General features: G+C 53.8%; 1 long non-coding RNA gene across 1 annotated transcript in view; it reads left to right on the forward strand.

Annotated features, from left to right (window-relative positions):
- Positions 1 to 132: 132 nt before the first annotated feature.
- Positions 133 to 21,842, forward strand: part of LOC135973526 (uncharacterized) — a 309,693-nt gene continuing 287,983 nt past the window's right edge. Inside the window, exon 1 of the long non-coding RNA XR_010590413.1 lies at positions 133 to 565. This is a non-coding gene — a long non-coding RNA (uncharacterized LOC135973526). The remainder of the gene's footprint in view (positions 566 to 21,842) is intronic.

Here is a 21,842-nt window from a genome sequence, read left to right on the forward strand (position 1 = left end):
GCTTTTGTAGTGAGCCAGCCACTCCCAGTCCCTATTCAAGCCCAAATTGACAGTGTTAAGTTTGCAAATGAATTGTAACTCTGCAGTTTATCTTTGAAGTCTGTTTTTGACGTTTTTTTGTTGAAGAATGGCTACTTTTAAATCTGTTATTGGGTGTCCAGGGAGATTGAAGTGTTCTCCTACTGGCTTTTGTATGTCACCATTCCTGATGTCTGATTTGTGTCCATTTATCCTTTTATGAAGAGACTGTCCGGTTTGGCCAATGTACATGGCAGAGGGGCATTGCTGGCACATGATGGCATATATCACATTAGTAGATGTGCAGGTGAATGAGCCTTTGATGGTGTGGCTGGTGTGGTTGGGTCCTATGATGGTGTTGCTAGAGTAGATATGGGGACAGAGTAGGCAACGGGGTTTGTTACAGGGATTGGTTCCTGGGTTAGTGTTTCTGTGGTGTAGTGTGTAATTGCTGGTGAGTATTTGCTTCAGCTGGGGGGCTGTCTGTAAGCGAGGACTGGCCTGCCTCCCAAGGCCTGTGAGAGTGAGGGATCGTTTTCCAGAATAGGTTGTAGATCGTTGATGATGCACTGGAGAGGTTTTAGCTGGGGGCTGTACGTGATGGCCAGTAGTGTTCTATTATTTTCCTTGCTGGGCCTGTCCTGTAGTAGGTGACTTCTGGGTACCCGTCTCTCTCTGTCAATCTGTTTCCCCACTTCCCCAGGTGGATACTGTAGTTTTAAGAATGCTTGATAGAGATCATGTAGGTGTTTGTCTCTATCTGAGGGATAGGAGCAAATGTGGTTATATCTTAGGGCTTGGCTATAGACAAAGCAATTTTCCCTCTCTTGGTATTGACACTTCCTCATCAATTACTGGAAGTGGACCACATCCACATCCACCCTGACTAAATTGGACTTCAATATTGGTTCTCCACTTGTAAGGTAACTCCCTTCTCTTCATGTGCCAATATATATTTATCCCTGTATCTGTAATTTGTTTCTTTGGATACAGACTAACTACCCCTCTGATACTTGGTACCATGCAAGACACTGAGTTTAGCCATATGAAGTGGAGGATTGGGCCAAAAGAAATCTGAAGAGATTCAACAAGGACAAGTGCAGAGTCCTGCACTTAGGACAGAAGAATCCCATGCACTGCTACAGACTAGGGACTAAATGGCTAGGCAGCAGTTCTGCAGAAAAGGACCTAGGGGTTACAGTGGACGAGAAGCTGGATATGAGTCAACAGTGTGCCCTTGTTGCCAAGAAGCCTAATGGTATTTGGGGCTGTATAAGTAGGGGCATTGCCAGCAGATCGAAGAACGTGATCATTCCCCTCTATTCGGCATTGGTGAGGCCTCATCTGGAGTACTGTGTCCAGTTTTGGGCCCCACACTACAAGAAGGATGTGGAAAAATTGGAAAGAGTTCAGCAGAAGGCAACAAAAATTATTAGGGGACTGGAGCACATGACTTATGAGGAGAGGCTGAGGGAACTGGGATTGTTTAGTCTGCAGAAGAGAAGAATGAGGGGGGATTTGATAGCTGCTGTCAACTACCTGAAAGGGGGTTCCAAAGAGGATGGATCTAGACTGTTCTCAGTGGTAGCAGATCACAGAACAAGGAGTAATGGTCTCAAGTTGCAGTGGGGGAGGTTTAGGTTGGATATTAGGAAAAACTTTTTTACTAGGAGGGTGGTGAAGCACTAGAATGGGATACCTAGGGAGGTGGTGGAATCTCCTCCCTTAGAGGCTTTTAAGGTCAGGCTTGACAAAGCCCTGGCTGGGATGATTTAGTTGGGGATTGGTCCTGCTTTGAGCAGGGTGTTGGACTAGATGACATCCTGAGGTTCCTTCCAATCCTGATATTCTATGATTCTATGAAGTGGAAATCCATCAACTTCATGAAAAAACTCGCACAGATACAGAGAGACATCATCTTCCTCTCCAAGTGCAAACAGATGGACATCATACCAAATGGAGTGAAGGTAAAAAATCCATTGCAATCGACATACTACACTGACTATGGTGAGAGATTGTGCCACACACTCTCAAAGAAACTGAGGAATCCTCTGATCAGCATGTTGTACAGCAAACAGGAGAAGATCAAGAATGAGCTCTCAAAACTGGAGACTCTCATACAAAACCAACCTTCCACACAAACTTCCACGTGGCTGGACTTTACAAAAACAAGACAAGCCATTTACAACGCACACTACTTCTCTACAGAGGAAAAAGGACAGTAAACTATCTAAACTCCTACATGCCACAGGGGGCTACAACAGTGGTACCCTTAACTTACCCAACAATATTGTTAATCTATCCAACCACACACTTAGCCCGGCAGAAGAGTCTGTCCTATCTCAGGGACTTCCTTTCTGCCCCACCACCCCCACTCACTTGATACAGTTCTGAGGTGATCTGGAAGCCTACTTTTGCCGTCTCCAACTCAAAAAATATTTTCAACACACCACTGAACAGAGCACTGACCTACAGAAACCCTCCTACCAACACTACAAGAGGAAGAATTCTGCGTGGACTCCTGACAGTCAAAATTACAGACTGGACTTCTACACAGAGTGGTTCCGCAGATGTGCACAGGCTGAAATTGTGAACAAACAGCATCACTTGCCCCATAACCTCAGCTGTACAAAACACAATGCCATCCACAGCCTCAGAAACAACTCTGACATTATAATCAAAGGGGCCAACAAAGGAGGTGCTGTAGTCATCATGAACAGGTCAGATTATGAACAGGAGGTTGTCAGGCAACTCTCCAACACCACATTCTACAGGCCACTGTCCTCCGATCCCACTGAGGAGTACCAAAAGAAACAACAGCATCTGCTCAAGAAACTCCCTGCTACAGCATGGGAACAAATCTACACAGACACACCCTTAGAGCCCCAACCAGGGGTATTCTATCTGCTACCCAAGATCCATAAACTTGGAAATCCTGGACGCCCCATCATCTCAGGCATTGGCACTCTTACAGCAGGATTATCTGTCTATTTGGACTCTCTCCTCAGACCCTATGCTACCAGCACTCCTAGCTATCTTCGAGACACCGCTGACTTCCTGAGGAAACTACAATGCATTGATGATCTTCCTGAAAACACCGTCCTGGCCACCATGGATGTAGAAGCTCTTTACACCAATATTCCACACAAGGATGGACTACAAGCTGTCAGGAACAGTATACCTGATGAGGCCATGGCACACCTGGTGGCTGAACTTTGTGACTTTGTCCTCACTCACAACTATTTCAGATTTGGGGACAACTTAAACCTTCAAGTCAGTGGCACTGCTATGGGTACCCGCATGGCCCCACAGTATGCCACAGTATTTTTTTTTCTAGCTGCTTTCACGTCTCCTATAAGCCAGGTTGTTTGTTTTTTTCACTTGTGTAGCCCTCTTTCTTGCTTGGGGAGTTTTGGCTTTTTGGACATCTAGTACAACGTTCTTATACAACTCCAAAATAGCACTCACAATTTTCTGATTAAATCCTTTCTCCCAGCTCATTTGACTCATCACTGTTTTCAGCTTTGTGAAACTGGCCCTTTTAAGTCTAGATATAATTATACTGGTTTGGACATTATTCTGTTTGCACATGACAAATGCAAGTCATGATCACTGGCACCGAAGCAATGATCAATAAGCCCAAGATGCTGCTCCTTAATAATAAAATAAAATAATAATAAGACCCAGCTCTTATCTAGTGGTTTTCATCACTAGACCTCAAAGTGTTTTACCAAGGTCAGTAACATTATCCCCATTTTACCAATAGGGAAATCGAGGCAGAGAGCAGGGCAGTGACGTTCCCAAGGTCACCCAGCGGGCCAGTGGTTTAGCCAGGAATCCTCCTTCTCTGGTTTCCACTCCAATGCCTCCCATTACATGATTCCCAAGCAATCAATCACCCCAGGAATGTGCCCCCTTCCCCCGAGCTCACAGCTCACGGCTGACCCCACATGCCTCGAATAGCGTGTGATGCAGCACGTGTCTGGTGGGATGGGGCCCCATGGGCCCAGAGGACGCAGCCCTGCTGGCTTCTATCTGGAAGGGTGTCTCTGATGCAACACCTCTGATGCCCCCCACAGTCAGTGCACGGAGGGGGTTTCTCTCTGTGCAGCTCCAGAGAGTGCCCACTACTTCGCTTGCTCTCCAGTTGGGATTCTCAGTGTGTGAGGACTCTAGAGTTGGAGACAAAATCCTGTCATCATCTGGGATAAAGAGGCCGTCTGGGCACGAACCGTCCCCCGCTGGTGGGAGACAGGGAACCTCGGGAATAGGAACCAATAACCACTGCTCCTAGGGCACAAACCCCACAACATCAATCTGCCGTGGGGAGGAGATGGGAGAGGACAGGTAGGAAAGGGAATAGTGAAGGGAAGGTGAAAGAGTCGGGGGTAGCTGCAGGGGTCTCTCGCTCTCTTTGGATCCCTAAGATCCTTTCTGGCTCAGTCACTAGCCACTGGGCAGGATGCAGGATTCTCCAGAGGAAGTTCTCTGGCCTGGGTGATTGAGGAGACCAGACTGGATGGGCGTAATGGTCCCTTCTGGTCTCAGGACTCTACGTTTATGTTTTACGGCTCCAGAAATCTCTGGTACTCAGGGGACAAATCCCCCCAGGCAGAAAGGGGCTGCTCAGAGCCAAGGCAAACACTGCACATCTCCAGCTGAGACCTGCCTCTGCAGAGCTCACAAAAGAAGGCAGAGCTGGGGGCGTTCATACCACTTTCCCAGGGTCCCAACATTTCATTTCACTCGTTGATGGGTTCAGAGGTGATTTATCCCATCGCTCACCTGTGTAGATGCCTCTTAGGATCTCTGGTTCCTCAAGATCCTGGGCAGCTGCGACAAAGGGCTCCTCTCCTCGCTCCAGGCAGGAGATGATTTCAGGTTTGTGAATGGGAATCCCTGCTCATGGGAAAGTCAACAGGTAAGGTCCCAGCCTGCCAAATGTCTCAGCATTCATTGTTCCATTGTTTTAACCCCAGCCACCCTTCCTGTGCTCACAAGGACGTGGGATCCGCACAGCTGGGGAAATACCACAGAAGCCTTTTGGGGGGGCGAAGTGTCTGTGAGGGGAGTTGACGTCCCCTGTTAAGACATCAGCGCCTCTGTTAAATGCCAGTGGACCCTCTATCTCCAACTCAGAGGGCTAAATACAATCCCTGCATGGCCACTACTGTCCCTCCCCCTACCCCCCACCCTCCCACATAAGGTACGACTGGGGGGGGGCACAAGCTAAAGGGAGGACATGTGACCACCCCACGTGTCTCCCCTGCCGAGTCACCGCCCCCGCCCAGCCCCAGGCCGCACGTTCTCCCCACCCCATGTTACCTGCAGGGAGGGAGGGGCCTGGGGGGGGGTCTGTCTTTTTCTCCCTGTGCCTCCCCCCCCCCCCCCCCCCAAGCAAGTTTGACCCATTCTCCCTGGTAGCCGGGCAGGGAGCGGGACAGAGCCGCTTCTGCCTGAGAGAGTCTGGCTGGGAGGCAGCCTGGGCTCGGCTGCCAGCAGGAGGGAGTGGGGCTCCGGCTCGCTCAACCCCTGTATCTGCAACCAGGAGCAGGGTTGAGTGAGCCAGAGTGTCTTTCCCCGCTTCCCCCCAGCATGTTTCTGGCTCGCTCGGCCCCTGTCCCTGGCAAGTGGGCTGGGCCATGCTGGGGGGACTGGGGCCGAGTGAGCTAGAGTCCTGCTCCCCACCTGGCTGCCAGGGAGAGCAGCCAATGTATCCAAAGGTATGGGGGGAGGTGCAGGGAGAGAAGGCAGGCCAATCTGGGGGGGCCACTTGACCTCCCCATGCCCTCCCCCCCACCGCATCATCTCTGGGATGCAGACTTGAGCTGGGAAACGCTTGGACCAGGGATGGGTAAACTATGGCCTGGGGGCCACATCCGACCCTTCAGACATTTTAATCCAGCCCTCGAGCTCCCACTGGGTAACGGGGTCTGGGGCTTTCTCCACTCTGTGCATACCATGGCTCCATGCAGCTCCCGGAAGCAGCGGCATGTCCCCCCTCCGGCTCCTACACATAGGGGCAGCCAGGGGGCTCCGCATGCTGCCCCGCCCCAAGCACTGCCCCCCGCAGCTCCCATTGGCTGGCCATGCCTCCGCGTAGGAGCCGAATGGGGGACATGCAGCTGCTTCCAGGAGCTGTTTGAGATAAGCACCGCCTGGAGTCTGGACCCCTGACCCACTCCCGCACCTCAATCCCCTGCCCCAGCCCTGATCCCCCTCCAAACCCATCGGTCACAGCACCGAGCACCCTCCTGCACCCCCAAGCCCTCATACCCAGCCCCACCCTAGAGCCCGCACCCCCAGCTGGAGCCCTCATCCCCCCCCCCGCACCCCAACCCCCTGCCCCAGCCTGGAGCCCCGTCCCACACCCTGAACTTAATTTTGGCCCCACCCCAGAGCCCACACCCTGAGTCAGAGCCCTCACCCCCTCCCGCACATCAACCCCCAATTTTGTGAGCATTCATGGCCCGCCATACAATTTCCATACCCAGATGTGGCCCTCAGGCCAAAAGATTTGCCCAGCCCTGGCTTGGACGATGGAATCGAGAGCTAACCTGGCTGCACAGCAACCAGACATGACAGTGTTAACCCCGAGCGATCAGCTGTGTTAGCGCTGCAGTGTGTACACTGACTCCCTGTAGCAGGGACACTCATTCACTCCGTGTAAAGAGACACAGTCCAGGAGTGCAGGGACCCCCCATCGCTAGACTGGATCCTGAAACCAGAGATAAGGCCTACCGAGAAAAGGGGATCTCAGAGTTAAACAGGCCCCAAGTGTTCAGGGCCATTCCCTGCAGGAATTAACCAGAATTCCCCCATCCATCCATCCCAGAGTGAGCGCTTCCCCTTATGCCCAAATAAATTTGTTAGTCTGTAAGGTGCCACAAGGACTCCTCATTGTTTTCGCTTCCCCTCTGACTCACAGCTTTACACTGCAACCCTAAACATTCTCTTTGGGTTTCCATGGCAACCACTGCCCACCGGGACGTTCAGAAACCCCCGGTCCCAGGATACAGGGCACTTTTCCGTGTGAGTGTGACTGGCCCCTGTCCGAGGGTCAGGGTATCTCCACCCCACCCTGAGAGGCTTTATGACTCTGGCACAGAGCAAGTGTTTATTCCCTAGCTCCCCACCCCACCCAAAAACACAGCTAGAGACTTTCTGAATAGTGCAGTAGGCAAGAAACTCAGAAGGCTCCTCTTCCAAGCAGAGTGCTGTGCTCTGGGGACACTAATGATTATAATCCACCCTCCAGCTGCATGGCTTCCGCCAGGCACCTGAAGGGGTCAGGAAGGATTTTTCCCCCACTCCCCCTGCTCAACTGTAATCTAGGGAATTTTTCCATCTTCCTCTGGAGCATCAGAGATCTGGCCACAGCTAGAGATGGGATCTTGGTTGGGGTGGGCTGGTGGTTTGAGGTGGTCCAGAGAATCCTCTCTCTAGATGCACAGCTGGTCCCTCACTCACAAGCTCAGGGTCATACCGATATTGGATGTGGGGTTGGGAAGGAATCTTCCCCTTTGTCAGAGTGGCAGGAACCATTGAGGTTTTTCACCTTCCGCTGCAGCATGGGGCGAGGGTCGCCTGGTCGGATCACCCGTAACCAATTCCCTGCCATTCCAACCAATTGCAACACAAAAAAGAAGCTTACAAGAAGTGGAAGATTGGACAAATGACCAGGGAGGAGTATAAAAATATTGCTCAGGCATGCAGGAGTGAAATCAGGAAGGCCAAATCACACTTGGAGTTGCAGTTAGCAAGAGATGTTAAGAGTAAAAAGAAGGGTTTCTTCAGGTGTGTTAGCAACAAGAAGAAAATCAAGGAAAGTGTGGGCCCCTTACTGAATAAGGGAGGCAACCTAGTGACCGAGGATGTGGAAAAAGCTAATGTACTCAATGATTTTTTGCCTCTGTCTTCACGCACAAGGTCAGCTCCCAGATTGCTGCACTGGGCAGTACAGCATGGGGAGAACGTGACCAACCCGCTGTGGAGAAAGAAGTGGTTCGGGACTATTTAGAAAAACCGGACGTGCACAAGTCCATGGGGCCGGATGCGCTGCATCCGAGGGTGCTAAAGGAGTTGGCGGGTGAGATTGCAGAGCCATTAGCCATTATTTTTGAAAACTCATGGCGATCGGGGGAGGTCCCAGATGACTGGAAAAAGGCTAATGTAGTGTCCATCTTTAAAAAAGGGAAGAAGGAGGATCCGGGGAACTACAGGCCAGTCAGCCTCACCTCAGTCCCTGGAAAAATCATGGAGCAGGTCCTCAAGGAATCAATTATGAAACATTTAGAGGAGAGGAAAGTGATCAGGAACAGTCAGCATGGATTCACGAAGGGGAAGTCGTGCCTGACTAACCTAATTGCCTTCTATGATGAGATAACTGGCTCTGTGGATGAGGGGAAAGCAGTGGATGTGTTATTCCTTGACTTTAGCAAAGCTTTTGATACGGTCTCCCACAGTATTCTTGCCGCCGAGTTAAAGAAGTATGGGCTGGATGAATGGACTGTAAGGTGGATAGAAAGCTGGCTAGATTGTCGGGCTCAACGGGTAGTGATCAATGGCTCCATGTCTAGTTGGCAGCCGGTTTCAAGCGGAGTGCCCCAAGGGTCGGTCCTGGGGCCGGTTTTGTTTAATATCTTTATTAATGATCTGGAGGATGGTGTGGACTGCACTCTCAGCAAGTTTGCAGATGACACTAAACTAGGAGGCGTGGTAGATACGCTAGAGGGTAGGGATCGGATACAGAGGGACCTAGACAAATTAGAGGATTGGGCCAAAAAAAACCTGATGAGGTTCAAAAAGGACAAGTGCAGAGTCCTGCACTTAGGACGGAAGAATCCCATGCACTGCTACAGACTAGGGACCGAATGGCTAGGTAGCAGTTCTGCAGAAAAGGACCTAGGGGTCACAGTGGACGAGAAGCTGGATATGAGTCAACAGTGTGCTCTTGTTGCCAAGAAGGCTAACGGCATTTTGGGCTGTATAAGTAGGGGCATTGCCAGCAGATCGAGGAACGTGATCATTCCCCTTTATTCGACATTGGTGAGGCCTCATCTGGAATACTGTGTCCAGTTTTGGGCCCCACACTACAAGAAGGATGTGGAAAAATTGGAAAGAGTCCAACGGAGGGCAACAAAAATGATTAGGGGTCTGGAGCACATGACTTATGAGGAGAGGCTGAGGGAACTGGGATTGTTTAGTCTCCAAAAGAGAAGAATGAGGGGGGATTTGATAGCAGCCTTCAACTACCTGAAGGGGGGTTCCAAAGAGGATGGAGCTCGGCTGTTCTCAGTGGTGGCAGATGACAGAACAAGGAGCAATGGTCTCAAGTTGCAGTGGGGGAGGTCCAGGTTGGATATCAGGAAAAACTATTTCACTAGGAGGGTGGTGAAACACTGGAATGCATTACCTAGGGAGGTGGTGGAGTCTCCTTCCTTGGAGGTTTTTAAGGCCCGGCTTGACAAAGCCCTGGCTGGGATGATTTAGCTGGGAATTGGTCCTGCTTTGAGCAGGGGGTTGGACTAGATGACCTCTTGAGGTCCCTTCCAACTCTGATATTCTATGATTCTATGATTCTATGATTCATTGCAGGGGCCTTGGGTGCTGGTGATGCCTGGATTGCTCCTGTTCTCTGTCTGTGATTCACAATAGTGTAATATCTCAAGGGCTTTAGTTTAACTGAAGTCACAGGGTTCAAAATAGGGGTATTGGGGTGACATGTCAGGGCATGTGACACACAGGAAGTTAGACCGGACGATCTAATGATCCCATCTGCCCGTAAATGTTATGAAACTAGGGACGCTGGCCTGTCCCGTCTCCTGCTGGCATGGCTCTGGGAGTGAGGGGATGACAGATTCTGGGGACTACAGAAGCTGAGCCCTAGGAAGTCTAAGGGATGACGAGAAAACTTGAGGCAAGGCCTGGACTCCCAGCCCTCGCAGCTTCTAACACATGAGGAGAAACAAGTCCTTACCCAGAGAGACCACGTTCCCATAGTTCTCCATCATTGTGTCTCGGTAGAACTCCCGCTGCCACTCACCCGGAAGGGCCCACTCTGCTGCTGCGAAGTGCACAGCTACATCTGCAATTGTACAGGAACCTGGAACAACAAATACCCCCTTCTCAGTGTCTGCCGCTCTTGGACCTTTCACGCTGCTCATCCACACACAGAGCACCAGGGGCTTGCACTGCGTGCGGGACTGGCCTGAGCCCCTCCAACGCCCACCCACACTGGGCCTGCTTGAGGCCCCCCTCTACCCTCTGCTCACAGGGCCGGCCCAAGACCTCCTCCTGCCTACCCCTGCGCGGCTGGCCCAGGCTCAGCCACTCTCCTGATCCCTTCCTCCTTTGCAGGGCTAGCATTGCTGCACATCCTCCCCTCCCCCTGCAGGTTTCTCTGTGGCCCACTAGGGATCACACTGCACTCTTTTGGCAAAAGTGGGCATTTGTCCCGTTTGCTCTTCCCAGCTGGTGCTCAGCTGGTGAGAGCAAACGGGACAAATGCCCACTTTTGCCTAAAACATCAGGCCAGCTGAGACAGGGCTTAAAAAAGGGACTGTCCCAGCCCAAACAGGACATATCGTCACCCTTTACATGAGTGAATCTTCTCCCCCAGCCTGGATCGCTGCAGATACTAAAAGTGAGCTACCCAGCTGCTCCTGCCAGTTTCACGTCCCCTCCTCGTTCCCTTTGCTGCTGCTGCTTTCCTAACAGTCTTCCTGGCTGCCTTTCCAATACAGCAGCCCCAAAATTGCTAGGTGGGCGCAGGCCTCTTTTGACACTGTGCTTTATGTTAGCAAAGGATCATCATCCTTATTTTTAGTGGACAGTTGTTATCCCCATCATTCAGTCTTCATCTTCTTCACCCTTCTCCTTTTCTGGGTTTGGGCATCATCTCCCCCACCACCCTGCAGGGCCTAGGGGGGCTGCCCAGCTGTTAATCTAAGAACCATATTCTGACTCCCCCTCGGCACCTGCACAGGCCAGTAAAGGGATGTAAAGCGCCCCCCAGCCCCCTGCACAGGCTACCCATATTGCATGCGATAGCCTCTTCGGGGCTGCTCCTTTCCCTCCTGCACAGGTGGGCAAGGGCACGGGCGGAGCCTTGGTTCTGCTCTCCCCCAGTGCACCAACCAGCACCACTGAGCCTCTGTGGAGGTGGAAGCCCCCAGATACTTAATTGGCCTCTCAGAGTTGGTAAGACAACTCCCACCTGTTTATGCTCTCTGTATGTGTGTATATATATCTCCTCAATATTTATTCCACTCTGTATGCATCCGAAGAAGTGGGCTGTAGTCCACGAAAGCTTATGCTCTAATAAATTTGTTAGTCTCTAAGGTGCCACAAGTACTCCTGTTCTTTTTGTGGAGGGGGAAGTAATCTGTGCCTGTGACAGGGATGGTGTAAATTGCTTCCCTATGGAGCAAACTTCCCTGCAAGGACTATAGTGAGACTCAGATGTGCTGCCCCTTGCTCAAGTCTTGTGGCAAAGTCACAATTTTGCCTTATACTAGGAATCTATACAGCATTCACCATCCCTATAGTCATAGGCGTGCGCAGCACATTTCATTAGGGTGTGCACCCAGGGAATTTTTTTTTTAAAGGCGAACATCATAAAGGTTGGGGTGTGGGAGGGCGTGCGGGGTGTGGGAGGGGGTGCTGTGTGCAGGAAGGGGCTCAGGGCAAGGGATTGGGACAGAGGAGGGGTGTGGCGTGTATGAGGGGGCTCAGGAAGGGGGTTGGGGTTTAGGAGGGGTGCGGGGTGTGGCAGGGGGCTCAGGGCAGGGGGCTGAGGTTCAGGAGGGGTGCAGTGTGCAGGAAGGGGCTCAGGGCAAGGGATTGGGGCAGAGGAGGGGTGTGGGGTGTATGAGGGGGCTCAGGGAAGGGGGTTGGGGTGCAGGAGGGGTGCAGGGTGCATCAGGGGGCTCAGGGCAGGGGGCTGGGGTTCAGGAGGGGTGCAGTGTGCAGGAAGGGGCTCAGGGCAAGGGATTGTGTCAGAGGAAGGGTGTGGGATGTATGAGGGGGCTCAGGGAAGGGGGTTGGGGTGCAGGAGGGGTGCGGAGTGCAGGAGGGGGCTCAGGGCAGGGGATTGGGGTGCAGGGTGTGGCAGGGGGCTCAGGGCAGGGGGTTCCGGGGTAAGGTGCAGGCAGGGGGTTGGGGTGAGAGGTGCAGGCAGGGGGCTCAGGACAGGGAGTTGGGGTGCAGGAGGGTAGGCTGTTTGCACGCAGGCCTGGGGCTGGGGATCTGGGCTCCCCCGTCCGGGCAGGCAGGCTCGGGCGCCGGGCAGAGGGGGCCGGGCTGGGCGCTTGGGGCCAGGCCGGGCAGAGGCAGCCGGGGTGAATTGCAGAGGGGCCGGGCTGCTCCCAGGGCTGGACTCAAGGCTGAGGGTGCCGGGCCGGAGCCCCCGTATAGCGCCGGGGAGCTGAGCTCGCAGCCAGGCTGCGGGGGGGCCTGTGGGCCGGGCTCACCCCCTGCCCCGGGCCTGCTGGCTCCCGGGTCCAACTTAAGGTGGGCTGGGCTCAGGGGTGGCCTGACCCCCCCGGGTGGTGCCCGGGCCCCCGGCCAGCGCGGGGAGCCGTAGGCGGGTTTGGGACCCTGGGCGCTGGAGGGGGGCAGCTGCCTTGGGGAGGGGGGGCTGTGGCAGCACCCCCGCAGGCCACCTTAAGCGGCTGTGTTGGTGCTGCCGGGTGGGAGGCTGGCAGTGAGCACATGGGGCTGTTAAAGCAGCCAGCCCGGCCCTGGGGAAGGGGAGCCTGGCTCAACAGGGTGCAAGCAGGGGGCTCAGGGCAGGGAGGAGGGGTGCAGGAGGGGTTCGGGCTCCGGCCCTGCCCGGCGCCGCTTACCCGCAGCGGCACGCTCCCTGCCTGCCAGTGCCCCATGCCTCACCGCTCACCACGTCCCCACGCAGCCCCGGGGAGGGGTGGCACAGGGCTCTGCACGCTGCCCTTGCCATGCCTCCAGGTACCTCCCCTGAAGCTCCCATTGGGCGCGGTTCCCCGTTCCCGGCCAATGGGAGCTTCGGGAGCCGGTGCCTGGAGCAACCCCCTGGCCCCAGAGACATGGTGCCCTGATGGCTGCTTCTGAAAGCAGCACAGGGCCTGCGGCACCACAGGGGCAAATCCCGCGGGACGGATTCAAAGCACTGAGGGGCCAGATCTGGATCCGGCCCATGGGCATTAGGGTGTGCCCGGGCACACCCTGCACACCCTGTGCGCACGCCTATGCCTATAGTATATCTGGCACCGCCCCCATCTGCAGCAGTCACCAAATTGCCCCCTTCTGGTGAAAACCCCACAGAAGAGGGTAGGGAGACTTCAGTGGCTCCATAGATAGTGATTCAGTGGATTCCCGGCACAGCTGATGTGGGAGATGTGCATAACACACCCATTGTCTGGGCTCCCACGCTGCTCCTGGATTGCACTCGATGGTTGGGAGGCTGCTGATCTTCTGCCTGGGGACGGAGCTAGGTGGAACGATCAGCCTCTTGTCTTTAAACAAATCGGTGCCAAATCAGCTAGGGCCAAATCTTTATGTAGGTCCTTACTCAACCTTCCCTGCTAATTCAGGGTATGTCTACACTGACATTGCCATAGCTATGCCAGCCTAATCTTGTAGTGTAGGCACAGCCTACACCAAGAGAAGGGGTTTTCTGTTGGTGTAGGAACACACACCCACACCCAAGCATGGGGAGCTAGGTTGATGGAAGTTGCATCTACACTGATGGAAGCATTCTTCTGTTGACATAATTGCGCTTACATCAAGAGTTATTTCAGCACAGTTTCAGCCCCATGAGTGTGGATTTCTCACACCCCTGACCGACATAATTAAGTTGACCTAATTTTTCAGCATAGACCAGGTCTTACATGTGCAACCTAAACCAATACATGCCAGATTTAAATTGATGGAAGAGTGTCCACACACACAGCTGAATCTGTATAACTAAATCAGTTTAACATCACACCTATAGTTAAACTGATGCAACTTCTGTGTGTGGACAAGCCTTTAGAGCCAGATCCTCATCTGGTGTAAATCAGCACAGCTGTCTTCAATGGAGTTATGCTCATTTACACCAGCTGAGGATCTGTACCTTATTGTGTAACCAAATATAATTCATTAGTTGTCAAACATTTTATTAAATAACCTGGGGGAGAGTTTCAAAAGCAACTGTGATGGGGTATACCAGGCTCAGAGGGCCCCCTGCTGGTGGCTTCAGGATCCTACCACAGCCCTTCCCCAAAAAGGAGCAGTGGAGCTGTGGCCTAGAGAGGCTTTAGCAAAGCTTTTGATACGGTCTCCCACAGTATTCTTGCCGCCAAGTTAAAGAAGTATGGGCTGGATGAATGGACTGTAAGGTGGACAGAAAGCTGGCTAGATCGTCGGGCTCAACGGGTAGTGATCAATGGCTCCATGTCTAGTTGGCAGCCAGTTTCAAGCGGAGTGCCCCAAGGGTCGGTCCTGGGGCCGGTTTTGTTCAATATCTTTATTAATGATCTGGAGGATGGTGTGGACTGCACTCTCAGCAAGTTTGACACTAAGCTAGGAGGCGTAGTAGATACACTAGAGGGTAGGGATCGGATACAGAGGGACCTAGACAAATTAGAGGATTGGGCCGAAAAAAACCTGATGAGGTTCAACAAGGACAAGTGCAGAGTCCTGCACTTAGGACAGAAGAATCCCATGCACTGCTACAGACTAGGGACCGAATGGCTAGGTAACAGTTCTGCAGAAAAGGACCTAGGGGTCACAGTGGACGAGAAGCTGGATATGAGTCAACAGTGTGCTCTTGTTGCCAAGAAGGCTAACGGCATTTTGGGCTGTATAAGTAGGGGCATTGCCAGCAGATCGAGGAACGTGATCATTCCCCTTTATTCGACATTGGTGAGGCCTCATCTGGAATACTGTGTCCAGTTTTGGTCCCCACACTACAAGAAGGATGTGGAAAAATTGGAAAGAGTCCAGCGGAGGGCAACAAAAATGATTAGGGGTCTGGAGCACATGACTTATGAGGAGAGGCTGAGGGAACTGGGATTGTTTAGTCTCCAGAAGAGAAGAATGAGGGGGGATTTGATAGCAGCCTTCAACTACCTGAAGGGGGGTTCCAAAGAGGATGGAGCTCGGCTGTTCTCAGTGGTGGCAGATGACAGAACAAGGAGCAATGGTCTCAAGTTGCAGTGGGGGAGGTCCAGGTTGGATATCAGGAAAAACTATTTCACTAGGAGGGTGGTGAAACACTGGAATGCGTTACCTAGGGAGGTGGTGGAGTCTCCTTCCTTGGAGGTTTTTAAGGCCTGGCTTGACAAAGCCCTGGCTGGGATGATTTAGCTGGGAATTGGTCCTGCTTTGAGCAGGGGGTTGGACTAGATGACCTCTTGAGGTCCCTTCCAACTCTGATATTCTATGATTCTATGATTCTATGACTGGACTAGACCTCCTGAGGTCCCTTCCAGTCCTATGATTCTACTGTTGTAAATGTCCTGTGTCCCATGAGCATGAGCCATTAAAGAGCTGCATGTTAATGTAGTGCATTGTGATGGTGTCACATAATGTCTGTGCCCCAGGACACACAATAGTGTCCTGCAGTGAGGCATCATCACAACTAACAATGCAAACAATGCAACACAGTATCATGGTGCCCTGGCTATCATGCCAGCAGGATACCAGTACTTGCCATTGAAGCACTTCATGCGTTGTGCTTTATAGAATACATCCGTACAGACAGAGAGACCATTCATCCCAGCCTGAAATACAGCTGCTTCTGGGGTGGAACTTGGCAGCCAATTTGCACCACAACAGTGTGACAGAGGCGACAAAGTGAAAAAATGTCTTCGGGGGCGGTAGCGACGGCCGAGCCCTGGGCCCTTTAAACTGCTGCTGGAGCCCCTAGCTGCCGCTGCTACCCCGACGGGGCCAGGGGAGGGCACTTATCGGTATAGGTCGGGCCAGGGCTGGCTCTGACCACCCTATCCCCGCCCCTTCCGGAGGCCAGAGCCGGCTCCAACCCAGCCCCATACCGGTAAGTCCCTATTTCTACTTTCACCCCTGCATACTCCTGGAGGGACGGAGTCCATCTCAGGATCTTGGCATTGCCCCTTTAATCTGGTGCAGCCATTGCAGGGTGAGTGGTCAGTGTACACAATGAAGTGGTGCCCAAAGTGATCCAGCTGCAGCATTTAAAAAGCCCACCCCAGGACCAGGCATTCCTTTTCTATGGCTGTATAGCTCTGCTCCCAGGGCAGCAGCTTCCTGCTCAGGTACATGATGGGTGTTTCTCCCGCTTTGCATCAGTGTGCATCGGCACCACACCCAGCCCTGTGTCTGGGGCATTGGTGAACACCATAAAGGGCTTGTCTGGGTTTTCCAGCACCGGGCTCTTGACCGGATCCTCCTTCAGTGTGCAGAGAGTCCCCGAGAGCTCTCTGGCACTGCCTGGTCCAGACCAGCTTGTCTGGCTTACCCTTCTTGCATAACTCAGTGATGGGAGCTGACACAGAGCTAAAGTGGGGCACAAACCTCAGGTAGTGCCCCGTCATCTCAGTAAAGGACTGGGCCTGTTTATTAGTCTGGGGAGCAGGCCAATCTCTGAACACCTCCACCTTAGTTGGCTGGGGGGAGAGGGGTGGGGGGCATCATCTGGGAAGGGGGGCGGGATGGATCCAGTTTGGGGGCTGGCAGGGGGTGCTGTTAGCTGGGGAGGGGGGCAGGGGAGTGCTGTCATCTGGGGAGAGTGGCGGGATGTATCCTGTTCGGGGCCGGGGGGCGCCGTCATCTGGGGAGGGAGGCAGGACAGGTCCAATTTGGGGGAGGGCGCGGGGGGGTGTCTTCATCTGGGGAGGGGGGGCAGGTGGGTGCCTTCGTTTGGGGAGATGGGTGGGACTTGTCCAGTTTGGGGGAGGGGCGGGGGACCGTCATCTGGGATGGGGGGAGGGCACGGGGGGGGGGGGCGCTGTAGTCTGGGGAGGGGGCAGGACGGGACCAGTTTGGGAGCAGGGGGTGACACCATCAGGGGAGGGGGGCCAGACGGGTCCAGTTTGGGGGATGGGGTGGGTGGGTGGGCACCATAGTTTGGGAAGGAGGGCAGGACAGGTCCAATTTTGTGGGAGGGAGTGGGGGGTGCCGTCGCCTGGGGATGGGGGCGGGATGGATCCTGTTTGGGGCGGGGAGCACCGTTGTCTGTGTAGGGGGGCGGGATGGGTCCAGTCTGGGGGAGGGAGTGGGGGCACCTTCATCTGTCTAGGGGGGCGGGATGAGTCTAGTTTGGAGGAGGGGGCGGGGGGGAGAGGACAGCTGGATACATTCAGTTTGGGGAAGGGCGCATGGGGTCACCATCGCTGGGGAGGGTGGTTCCCCCCCCTCAGAGCCCACCCTGGGGGACCAGACATGCACAATCTCTCTCACTCCAGAGCCCAGCTGTGGGGACCCCCATCCCAGCCATGTGCCCCCCTAGCCCCCAGAGCCCAACCGTGGGGGCTTCCTGGCCCAGATACACACAAACACACACACATACCCCAGAGCCCAGCCACGCTCTCCCTTGCCCAGATACTCACCACCCTACCCCCCAGAGCCTAGCTTTGGCCCCCCTAGCCCAGACACCCGCCCCCCTACCCTCAGAGCCCAGGGATCCAGAGGGAGAAACAACCTGATGCTGGGTCCCAAGCTTGCACGGCATTTCCTGCTCGCTGTCTCCTTCCCTCAGGGCATGCAGGGAACTCCACTCCCCGCTCTCCCCGCTCCCTCCCCCCGCGCCCAGCAGTGTCTTCGATCTATTTGTGTGGGGGAAAGAAATTTCTGCACACACAACGTTAATTTCTGCAAAATTCTGCATTGTGCAGGGTCACAGAATTCACTCAGGAGTAGATCTCAGAGGAGGCTGCTAGCCGAGCTAGGAATAGGAGCCAGAGGTCCTGCATTCCTCTCCGATGCTCTAACCACCAGGCTGTGCTGCCATCTTATGGTAACTGTAACACAAGTGCTCCCGACTAGAGAAACCTCAGCAAGCTGAGAGCAGCTCCCTTCAGCCTCTCCCAGTCCAAGCCTTCAGGGTGCCAAGCATACAAGCCCTGCCATACCCACCCTGAGACACGCCAGCTTTAAACCCAGGGCCCCGCCAGGCCTGTCACCTGCCAGGGACTAGGACAGCGAAGTATGCTAGCACCAGTGCAGAGCTGTGCACACACCCTGGCTGCAAGCCCTCCCCAGAGCGAACGCCTCCCACCTCCTGCTGAGCCTCCACTGCAGGGCAAGGCCTGGGCCCAGCTGGCCTGTCTGCACAGTCTGCTCCGGGCTGGCCACGCTGTCCCCCACTCATCTCCCGCAGGCTGAGCCAGTACTCAGTGCAGCTCAGCCCCTCAGTCCTACTCTGCTGTGTTAGCCCCTCAGCCCCGCAAGCGCAGGCAGGAAGGGCTGAGTGAGACCTAGGAAGAGTGCGTGTGGAGTTGCAATAGGTGACCCCTTATCTCTCAGTACTGCGCTAACACCCCAGCCTGATGCCAGGGGGCGCTCTGCTGCCTTGCTGATGGGCTGGAGGCACAGGGCTCTGAACACAATCTCTCAGGACTCTCTGTAGGGCCTGGGACCAGACAGAGCAAACACATCCTGGCTCATCAGTCCCCAGCCGGGTCTGGCACTGTTGCTCTGGGCTCTGTCAGGGGCTGCAATTTCCGGTCCCCTCCAGAGGCAGCTGCATTTCAGGGGCGGGGGAGTGTCAGGTTGTAGCAGGGTGGTAACCACACTACGGTCCACTTTGACTGGAGAAAGCAGCTTTTAGGCTGAGCTGATTGGGGGAAGTGGCTGCAGCTGGGGCCACGCCCCAAACAGACTCAGCTGGCCCTATAAAGGCCAGGGCAGCCAAAAACTCAGCAGTCTCTCTCTGCACTCAGAGAGAAGGGCCTGGCTGCAGCAAGCTAGGGAGGCCTGGTCTGGCTTGGCTAGCCCCAGGCTGCAGCCTAGTGGAAGGCCAAGAGGTACTGGGGGTTGTAGAGGGTAGCCCAGTGCTAGGCTAAGACAGCAGGTCCAAACCCACCTTGCCAGTGATGAGTGACCTATACTGCAGTCTCCCCCAGGGAGTGGGGGCTAGTTGGTGACTGGTAGTGGCCTAGTGCTGAGGCAAGGTGGGGATAGTGGGTGGGGGTTTGTTATACCAATAAAAACTAGCAGGATCTTATTAAAGGGGACAAGATAAAGATGCCAATTTATTATGATAACAATTTGATTTGTGACAATAACTAATATCTTAATCCTTATACACACACACACACACACACACACACATTATACCTAATACCTATATATACACACACACCAGATGTTCTGCAGCTGCTGCATAGTTACCAGTCCTGCTTGGGTTTGTAGCTTGTGGTGGCTAACTGGCCAGGAAAGCCGGGCACAAGGACGAGCTGGGTCTCTGGTGGGCATGCACTGATGCCCTTCCATGTTGGCAGCAGAATGTTACCCTCCTCCAAAGTTTTCCATCTCACCCATCCTTTTTGTAGGCTTTAGTTTGAAGCCAGAGTCTATAGGTTTTGCTGTGTCACGCTGCCTCCAGGTTTGGTGATTGATCACCCGTCAATTGCAGACATGACTTTCAGACTCGGACCGGGCTTTGATCTTCCTTTTATTGTACCTTTTCTTTTTAGGGTGGATTCTTCTTACTTTGTTAGGGCTCTTGTCTGCATCTTCAGCTCTTGGTGTTTGAACTCAATTTAATCAGGATAGGCTGGGGCTGGAGGTTGATTCCATCATCCATACATACCTCATTCACACATCTAAACTAATAAGATTACAGCAGGGTTTGCAAAAATGAAGGTTGCAGCAAGCCCTTACAAAATGGAGTAAGCATTTTAAAATGGGGTTTGAATTACAATATGGCAAACAGTGAACAGAAGTTACACTGTAGGCAAGTGTAATAAATGGTGAACAGAAGTTACAATACTGAAACAGTGCAAGTCTCAGTGATTTAAGCAGGAATTGGATTGATCGTGAAACTTACAAAGGCAGCTGACTGAACAGCTATGGCTCTTAACAAGCATCTTAATTGTTAATTAACCAGTTATTGGGGTAACTGGTTTTATGAATGAATATTGTTTCATTCATAAAACTTTACTTATGAAGTTACATTAATAAAGTGAACAATTAAAAACAATTTCATTCATCAGTTCTACAGGTTCCCCTGGGAGGGGAGACCTAGCGTGTGGGTACTGCCAGGGGGCAGCACCCAGAGCAAGGGGGCACCAGGGTCCTGGGAGGGACACAGGAGCTGGGAAGGAGAGAACAGGTGGATCACTGGCCTGCGGAGGGCGTTTCAGAGGTGGAGAACTAATTCCCTGCATGACCAGCAGGAGGTGCCGCAGGGGTGAGTCTGCACCTCTTACACAGGTGCACTGTGCACATTGCTTCAGGACCCCGGGATGGCCGGGTTGTAGAGCGACAGGGAGCTAGACTGGTAAATGCAGCAAATGTCCCCTTGCTGGCTGGCTCTCGGCTGCGTGGTGCTTGGGGCAGACCAGCTGTAACTGGGAGTGCAGAGAGAGGGGTGGGTTGAATGGGGATCAGGCTTAGGGTGACTAGATGTCCCGATTTTATAGGGACAGTCCCGATATTTGGGGCTTTTTCTTATACAGGCTCCTATTACCCCCCACCCTTTGTCCTGTTTTTTCACATTTGCTGTCTGGTCATCCTACAGGCTGATCCTGCTCAGCAGAGAGGCAGAGCCCAGGAGGCCCCGCAAAGGGAAAACCCTGGGCCTGGCCTCCGACTCTGGGCCAGACTTGGAGCTGCTATTTCCATCCCTCTCACTGGCAGAGGGGCAGGCCCTGGGGGGGAGGGCCTGGTGGGGGAGCTGAGGGGCAGGCCCTGGAGGGTCTGGGGGGAACCGTGGGGCAGAGGGGCAGATCCTGGAGGGCCTGGCAGGAGCCATGGGACAGAGGAGCAGACCCTGGGGGGGTCTGGGGGGTGCCATAGGGTAGAGGGGCTTTTGCCCTGTGAGTGAAAGGCCTGGTCCACATCTGCCTTTTCTTATGAATTTCCGCAGTGTTGCCAACTTTCATGATTGTGTCATGAGTCTCATGATAATTCTTGTTTTCCTTAAAGCCCCAGCTCCTGGAGTCAAGTGGATCTGACAATTTCAGCCTTCACACTTACTTTTTCTTTAAGTTTCTAGGCCTCATGGCTGTGGAGAAGCTTCCAGCTGTGACCCCATGGCACCCTAGAGCTCAAATAGCAGAAGGGAAATACAAAGCCCCCCCCCACACACACAGCTGAGAGTTTTACACAATCTCATGATTTTGGGGGAGCCTGACTCATGATTTTTGACCGTTTTGGGGTTGGCAATACTGCTCATGGCACCAGTGATGTCCTGTGGACCTGCCCTGAACTTTATCCTGCTCCCCTCCCCCCTGTGGCCATGGGCAATGCTGGCAGCAGGGGAGGGCTGGGGCTGGCAGTGCCCTGGGGTGCAGGCTGAGGGGCATTTGCACTGGGGCGTGGGGTGGTTCAGAATGGGGCCTTTGCCACAGGGGGTTGGATGAGTCAGGTGCACTGGGGCATGGGACTTGGGGATGGGTGTTGGCATTGGAGGGGGGGGGGCTCGCTGTGGGGTGCCAGCATCAGGGCAGTTCTGGATCTGTGTGCATCCCAAGGTAACTACACTGCGGTGTCATCACCATAGGAACCCGAGAGTCTGAGCTCCATACCTCTGGCTCCGGCCATCAGATTGCATACCCATTCTCCTTTCCACCCACCCTTCCAGCCAGCTGAGCGCCTGGGCATAGCTGGGAGAGCCACTGCTCGTCCCTGAGGCAGCCCCAGCCCCATTGCCCATCAGC

This window comes from Chrysemys picta, chromosome 9, assembly GCF_011386835.1.
Source record: "Chrysemys picta bellii isolate R12L10 chromosome 9, ASM1138683v2, whole genome shotgun sequence".
NCBI classification, from domain to species: Eukaryota; Metazoa; Chordata; order Testudines; family Emydidae; genus Chrysemys; species Chrysemys picta.